We start from the raw sequence: 7,390 nt of genomic DNA on the forward strand, positions 1-7,390 counted from the left end.
GTAAATCCACAATGTAGGACCACCATTGGAAGTAGTTGGTGCTGTCAAGAATAACTTGGCATGGACTTTCCATTTTAACAGAAACTGAAGCTATAGATGCTGAAACTAAGTGTTCCAATGGAAAGATCTCAAAAAATTAGGCTGTTTCAAAAAAACGGTTCTGAAAACGGCTTCCGGATGAAGAAGTTATGGCTTTTTGAAGAAAATTTGATGAAGTCGCCGACGAAGTGCGGGAATGTGCGGAAATGAAAAATCCGCCCCCACAAAAAGGAGACTTGAACTCAAGACCTCTACTCTCATAAATTAGCTTTGGACCAAGTGAGCTATACAAAAAGTTTGAGAGAGAGAGAGAGAGGGGGGGGGGGGGGGGGGGGGGGGGTTGAAGCTTTGGGTTGTGTGCTTGCTTTGAGAAAGCTATTTTTCCCTACAAAACAAAAAACACAAAACCCAACATGGACATACAAAAAAAATGAACCTTACGGCTCGAAGTTAGCTTTAGCCGGAAACTAAATATTTTCCTCAATGTTTCTGATTTTCCGAGATCACACTAAGGCGCAGCGGAAAAGAGCATACGCATGAGAAAAATCCTTCCTTTCTGTTTCTGATTTGCCCAGATCGCACAGAGTCGCGGGGCAAAGAGCATACGCAGAAATGAAAGGTATAGATCTGGTAATAAAAAAAAAGCTAAATAAACCGAAACCGAAATAAACAGAGAGAAAATAACTGTAAACTGCAAATAAACACTGTATACCTCCAGATCTTAAAAATGACGCAGCTAGGGCTACCGGAAACCTTTTCGCGTGAAACGAAAGGGGTTCCTCACTGGAACAGATGCTCCCAACACAACAGAGCAGTCCTCTCGGCCCGAAAGCAGTCAGAAACAATAGATCTAGGAAACAGTAGTCGGATGCAGTTCTACCGGCTTCAGATTTGGATCACCAACGGACGCGACCCTCAAATAGCTCTGATACCATGTATAAATTTACAAGGTAAGTTCCTCAGACAGAACACCAAAGGACACCGCTGACAAACAGATCACAGATCAATACACCAGTACTTTTGACGTGGTTAAAACCCTCAAAGAGGGAAATAGTCCACGGCCTGAGCCAACGCGGCCACTTCAGGCAATTTATTAATAAAAGAATGAAAATTTACATAAGCTTCTCTCATGGATGGTTAACCTACAAATGACCCTCTATGCTCTTTAAATAGAGATCATGGACCAATCGGGTGTTAAGCCACGGATCAAGTGTCGATAATACCGAGGAGAGAATGAACCGTTGGATCACTACATATCGTGACCGTCGGATTGTAAGTTACAAAATGTACATAGTTAAGAAACACACTTTACCTAACTCTATACTAGACCAAGTTATACTTAACTATTTCCTATGTGTCGGAATATCCTAACATGTATGAGTCATATATAAAGGATAGAGACTCCCTGCGAGGAGCATCGTGTCTTATTTTGTAATCGAGCTCTGCTCTATTGGAGGTTGCCCCCTCGAAGAGGCAAGTGAACATTGCTTTCTGAATAATAAAATATTTGTTGTTGTTTCTCACTATTCTATGTTCTGGGTATATTTCTTCGCATATTTGGTATTCTGGTATCTTCTTGCAGGTTAAGAGCATAACAATTATGGTATATTAATATAACATTTATTTAATTTTTATTTTACATATAAAACATATTAATTAACATTTCATTAATTTATTAAACTAAAATAAGATAACTTTCTATTTAAACATATAAATAACCATTATAATATGTTAATATAATATGTTAATTAATTTTTATTTTGCATATAAAACACACACACACACACACACACACACACATATATATATATATTTTAAATTATGCTAAATTCTATTACTGAAACATAATGGTACACTGAGGCCGTAGCCTTTGCCTGTCCATGCCATAGTTTGGGCCAAAAACTAGCAAAACAAGGTCTGGACTACCCATAATGGGAAACCAGTCCAGTTCAAAATAAAGTTGCAGGTGTTATCTTGCTGCCCACGCAGGGGAAACCAGCAATTACGCATAGTATTTAACCAATTTTTCAGAAAAACAAAAAAATCATCAAAGTAACCATATGACAACAAATTTTCCTAAAAACCCCGAAAAAATCAAAAACCATAATTCTCGGAACCTGAGACTCGAAGCCACGTGGCAAATTGTGTGGCCGGCCAGGTTGCATGCTGGCAAGCTAGGTGTTGCGCGGTGGCGACGGGTGTTCCTCAACAACGAAACATCTGTATTCATCCATGTCGTCTTCTACCTGCGTTGCACCCATGTCATCTCTTGATTTGAATGGAAAATGGCATCAACCCATGGTACTCATCCATCCATATTATTCATCGACCCATGGAATTTACCCATGGTATTGTAAATGGCATCTGCCCGTGGTATTGTAAAATCCACCCATGGTATTCATTCACCCATAGAATTGACCCGTGGTATTGTAACTGAAAAATACTATAAGTAACAAGTCACATTTTGTAAAAGGAAAGATGGTCCGCCACAATGTAGCCTTTACAATTATTATCGGTTTTAATAAAAAGTTTCTTTGTGGTTTTGTTTATTGGGCATTCTCCTCTTTTTTCTTTTGGCAATTCAATTTTTCAGATATTGGGGGCCTCAACCCCAAGATCCATTCAATCTTTTAGATCTTGGGGTCCTCCTCCCAAGATCCGGATCAGTGGTATCAGAGCAGGTTATGATTCCATGGGAATGAGAGTTTGATGCATATTTCAGTTTCAAATTTTGCAGCAATATTCAACAAATTTCAGGCATGTGCTACATCCTCCACATAACATTTTCTTGGGCCAAGTGGGAAGAATTTTTCTTTTTTCATTTTTTTGCAGGAATGTTTTTGGGCGGCGAGTTTGCAGATCAGATCTGAAACATCTAGTACAAAATTTAGAAAAACAAATATCAGATCTGGATTCCTTGCAAGAAAATACCAAAATTAAAAAAAAAATCGGCCAAATCAGAGTCCAGATGAGGGAGATATCGCTGATTTAAAATCAGCTACGTCGTAGAATTTTTTTTTCTGACGACAACTGGTGGACGGCGACTCTTCTGTCATTTTTTGAAGTTTTTGTGCATAATTTCAGAAAACGGATTGTAGATCTGAGCTCCTCTTGAAAAATCACCCAATTTAAAAAAAAAAATGGGTCTAATCGGAGTTCGGATGTGGGAGATATCGCTGATTTAAAATCAACGATCTTTTCAGAACTTTTATGACGACAGAACTGTTGCAGCGCGAATATGAGATTCTAGAGTGTCCAAATAAGGATTTCCATCACATGGGAAGATGCAAAATGGTCCTTCTGCTTCCAAAAATAGGTTATAATAAATATTCTGAGTTATATTGACTGAGTTATGTCCATTTTAATTATGGAGCAGCATTCAGAGTGGGTTCCCATTGGAGACGTGCCCTTCCACCCCACTCTAGTAGGCACATGCTTTACATTCATCAGTTTCAACATAGTAACATTCAGCTTGGGTTATTTGGAGACGTGCCCTCCCACCCCAGGCTATGTAGGCACCTGTTACTTCATCAACAACCAACATCACGGTTATGGGTCAACCACATAAAATCCTTGTCATTGAAGTCCATTTGCCAGGCCACCCACTGTTAGTATCACAGTTGGTCACAAGCATTACAAGGTATCTCTATCCTCGGATCTTCATTTGTCATGGTTATGGGTTATCCACAAACCCACACTTCATCGAAGTCCATTTGCTATGCCGCACACTGTCATCGTCACAGTTGGTCACAAGCATTACAAGGTATCTCTATCCTCGGATCTTTATTTATCATGGTTATGGGTTAACCACATAAAACCATTATCTTCAGTGGCTCTTCATATTCAACAAAGGCTTCGCAGGAAAGAACTTTACGCAATGGGGACCATTGCTTCTTAAGGAGGGAGGAATAATCTGAATGGAAAATGGCATCAACCCATGGTACTCATCCATCCATATTATTCATCGACCCATGGAATTTACCCATGGTATTGTAAATGGCATCCGCTCGTGGTATTGTAAAATCCACCCATGGTATTCATTCACCCATGGAATTGACCCGTGGTATTGTAACTAAAAAATACTATAAGTAACAAGTCACATTTTGTAAAAGGACAGATGGTCCACCACAATGTAGCCTTTACAGTTATTATCGGTTTTAATAAAGAGTTTCTTTGTGGTTTTGTTTATTGGGCATTCTCCTCTTTTTTCTTTTGGCAATTCAATTTTTCAGATCTTGGGGGTCTTTACCCCAAGATCCATTCAATCTTTTAGATCTTGGGGGCCTCCTCCCAAGATCCAGATCATCTCCCTGCTGCTCTGGGTGTTCCTCCACGACAAAACATCTGTAAGGATCCATGTCGTCATCTGCTTGATGGTCATGGTCCTTCTCCTCCCCAGTTTGCTTGTTCAGAGGAGTGTCCTGCTTCGCCCTAGCGCAGTGTGTGCTCCTTTCGACCCTGGCAGGCTCCGCGCTGGTATGGCATCCACCGGTTGTGGCTGGCTCCTCCTCGTGGAAGGTAATGGAGATGGTGGCAGTAATGATGGGCTGGTTCAGGGAGCAACGGTAGATGAATTGGGCTAAGCGGAGGGACGGCTGAGAACTTGAGGGAATTTCACTAGGTGGCGAGTCAGGGTGCGTCGGGTGGAGGCGGAGAGGACGTGAGCGGTTTCTGCCACTGCGTGTATTTGGGTATCGGCCTGAGGTCAGTTGAGCCGAAGGGGAGGAAGTGTCAGAGGCCGAAGACAGAGGAGAACAGGGCAATCTGCCTCTGTTGCCCCCTCTGCGACTGCACATTCGATGGCGAGTTCTGGGCATATTGACAACAGGGGTAGGAGAAAGACTGAAGGGAGACGGCTCAGAGTGAAGAGAGGGCGCAGTAGGTTCAGAGGTCGGCTCAGAGGAAGGATTAGCTGTAGATGCAGGGTGGAAGATGAAATTACAGACCAAGCTTTGAGTAAAATGAATGCCGGGCCGAGATTAATGCAACAAAGGATGCTGCAGTGCCTGCCCATAGCAGTGCGAGAGCTTGGTTCCGCTGCTGCCAGAGGACATTGGCAATGTAGAGGCAGGGGATTAGAGACTGGGGCGGTGGAAGTAAAATCACCAGAGGTCGTCATTGAGCCGAGCCGAGGCGGGTAGATGCAGTCGGTTTGAAGACAGTGCCGGCTTAATTGCCATTTATGGCCACTGTTAATGCAATTTATGGATTGGTGTGCAGGATTACGGAGGGCCATGTGGCAAGGCCATTTGCCGTCCCGTTCTGCCGCCATTCTATTAACTGTGATGTGCACCCGCATCCAGGAGCATATAAATCAGATTAATTAACATTTCAATAATTTATTAAACTAAAATAAGATAAATTTCTATTTACAATAAATAAAAGATATAGTAATTCAAATATATTTATTCAATTATTAAATATATTAACATACTATAATGGTTATTTATAGATATTAATATATTTAATAGATTAAGGTATTTGAATTAATATTTATATATAAAAAACATTATAACCAAAATTTAATTTAATCAAATTAAAATAAACTAAAGTAATAATACAATGAGTTGTCTTTAGTGTGATTTTTTGGAAGTTTTTTAGGTGGGGTTTTCCAGTCTAATTTCTCTAAAATCCGGTAGGAATTTATTGAAATCACAAGTTTGATGGGTAACTCTTGCACAATCGAAGTGCCCTAGAGGTTTTTCAGGGTGTTGAATCCATATATACAGTAAAAAAACCAGTTTAAATAACACAAATCAAGATTTCACCTCAAAATTTTCCACTGGATTCCGGCACCGGAATGTCCAAAAAGTTGCACTAAAAATAACTCCATAATACAATATGATAGCATTAACAAAATTTTTAATACAAGATAACTTTCAATTCACAATAAATAAAAGTCATATTAATTCAAATATATTTAATCATTATTAATATATTAACATACTATAATGGTTATTAATATATTTAATAGATTAAGGTATTTGAATTAATATTTATATAAAAACATTATAATAAAAAAATTAATCATATCAAAATAAAATAAATTAATAATACAATACTATAATATTAATAAATTTTTTAAGGTAACATATTATTAGCTTCCATCTCTCTGTCGGCCTATTCTATTGATCACTCTCTATTTATTACTCCATTTCTCTTCTGCTATTCCTCGACATTTGTCCTGACAATGAGTCTTGGTATAGACTTGAAATGTTGACATTAAAAAATGACTATTGTGGAATTTCCAACATCTCAGATTCAAATTGAACCCCACAAAAATCTGCAAACCCTAAACTGTTTTTTCTATTTCATTAATGTTATGCAACCAACTCACAAAAAGATAGATCAACGACTTAAAAATTATTCTCTTCGAGGGGGAAACCTCCTCTACATTACATAAATGAACAATTCTTGGATGATTCAAATGAAAAAACATTCTTTTTATATATAGGAGTCTAAGGCGTCACAATATAATTAGAGCATACATAACAATAATAATGTAAGGGCAGAACAATAATAATAAAGGGCTTCTATGGGGCACAATAATAACAATATGGGGACTACATGGGCACAACAATAACAATAAGGGGCTACATTGGTATTATAGGGACCTAACATGCCCCTCTCCGTTAAAAAAGTGTTGTCCTATTGACAATGTTGGACCTGCCAACATGTCAAGGGGATCTCCCCGATAAGAAGTCCCAACTAGACCTCAGACCATTTGGGTTAGGAGTCCCAACAGTGGGTAGTAAAGTAGCGTCTTGACCGCGGTAGCGCGCGAAGGTAAGTATGATAACTTTGTCGGAAGCAAGTGTGTGACTTTGCAGCGAGTCAGGTGAGATGCATGGGGGTTCTAACACATAGAGGGGAAAAGGAAGTGTGTTCCTTAGAAGCCTATAATAGTACACAGCCTGAAAGGAACACACAAGCGGAATGACATCACAAGCTGGAAAGCAGGCTAGTCCATAACCCAAAGTGACAGGCTAATCCAACAACACATCTGCAACAAGATTCATACAATTGCACACAAAATAGTTCATACACAAATGTGTAAGTTAAATAACATACATTACTAAAGCAACCAAAATAGTCCAACTACAATAACAACATCCACATGAAAACATGCTAGCTTAGTTATATTATTAAGTGAAAGTTCCATCCATCCATACACCATTGAAAACCACTATCCCCAATAGCGGAACATTACATTCAACACTTCCTGCTCCTTTAAAGAGATGTACTCACTCTACGTTGTGGATAAGCCAAGGCTCATCACAATACTCTCGAATCATTCTCTAAGCAACGCCTATCCGAAAGCTTGACTCCCAAAAGCCCTTACTATGAGTTG

This window comes from Pinus tabuliformis, chromosome 6 (genome assembly GCF_031772625.1).
Source record: "Pinus tabuliformis cultivar Carrire ecotype Pingquan chromosome 6, CPIR1, whole genome shotgun sequence".
Taxonomy (NCBI): Eukaryota; Viridiplantae; Streptophyta; class Pinopsida; order Pinales; family Pinaceae; genus Pinus; species Pinus tabuliformis.